This window comes from Eschrichtius robustus, chromosome X (genome assembly GCF_028021215.1).
Source record: "Eschrichtius robustus isolate mEscRob2 chromosome X, mEscRob2.pri, whole genome shotgun sequence".
NCBI lineage: Eukaryota > Metazoa > Chordata > Mammalia > Artiodactyla > Eschrichtiidae > Eschrichtius > Eschrichtius robustus.
Window position 1 is genome coordinate 135468460 of NC_090845.1, and position 1532 is coordinate 135469991.

A 1532-nucleotide genomic window follows, 5' to 3' on the forward strand; every position below is an offset into this window, starting at 1 on the left:
AAAGTATTCAGTGTTTCAGGAAAAACAAACTTGAACTATTTCCCACGGTTGATATGACGTAACCACTGAAAATTTTAATACTATAACCAGCTACTGTTCAAGTTTTGCTCATGATTTCCAGAGGCATCACCAAGAAATGACCCAGGTCAGGTTAGTCTCCCAAAATAGCCTATATTAAGCTTTATTTCTGACTAAACTTGTTTTGTCTGCTCAGGGAATTTTCAAGGCTGGTCTCCCTTTGTTTTTTTTTAATTGAAGTATAGTTAATTTACAATGTTGTGTTAGTTTCAGGTGTACAGCACAGTGATTCAGATAGATATAGGGAGATAGAGAGATAGCTAGATGACAGATTCGTTTCCATTATAGGTTATTACAAGATACTGAGTAGATTTCCCTGTGCTATATAGTAGGTCCTTGCTGTCTATGTATTTTATATACAGTAGTGTGTATCTGTTAATCCCAAACTCCTAATTTATCCCTCCCCCCCTGTTCCCCTTTGGTAACCATAAGTTTGTTTTCTATGTCTGGGAGTCTGTTTCTGTCTTGTAGATAAGTTCATTTGTGTCATATTTTAGATTCTGCATATAAGTGATATCATATCATATTTGTCTTTCTTACAGTGCAGATTTTTAGCTTCTTTTTTTCTTTTGGCTCCACCCACCTCCTTTCCACCTCCACATCACCCCTCCCACTCCATCTGCAGATGACCTATGTTAACAACCCCGTTCATGTTCTTTAATATAACCAAATACAGACATCTGTCTATGTACACTTATATATGTAGGTATTTAGTCCATTCGCAATGTTGTGAAACCACCATCCCCAACCCCCCCACTGTTTTCCACCCTTGGTGCCCATACGTTTGTTCTGTACATCTGTGTCTCGATTTCTGCCCTGCAAACTGGTTCATCTGTACCATTTTTCTAGGTTCCACATATATGCATTAATATAGAATATTTGTGATAAATTGGGAGATTGGGATTGACATGTATACACTGATGTGTATAAAATTGATGACTAATAAGAACCTGCTGTATAAAAAAATAAATAAAATAAAATTCAAAAATTACATTAAAAAAAAAAAAGCAAAGACACAGGTTGGGGGTTGCCAGAGGCTGGGGAGCCATTGTTTCATGGGTACAGAGTTTCCTTTTGGGGTGATGAAAATGTTTTGGAACTAAATAGAGGTCGTGGTTTCACAACATTGCAAATGGACTAAATGTCACTGAATAGTTCACTTCTAAATGGTTAGCTGTATGTTATGTGAATTGCACCCCAACATAAATAAAAAGTATTCAATGTTTCAGGAAAAACAAAGCAAAACAATGGCCTACTTTAAAAAAGTCAAAACCATAGCCAAGTATGGTTTATGTCAGGGTTGAATTGTGTCTTCCTGAAAGATGTTTAAGTCCCAGTCCCCAGTACCTGTGAGTGCGGCCTTATTTGGAAGTAAGGTCTTTGTGGATGATCAAGTTGAGGCCATTAGATGGCCCGAATGATGTCTGGTGTCCTTATAAAATGGGGAAATGTGG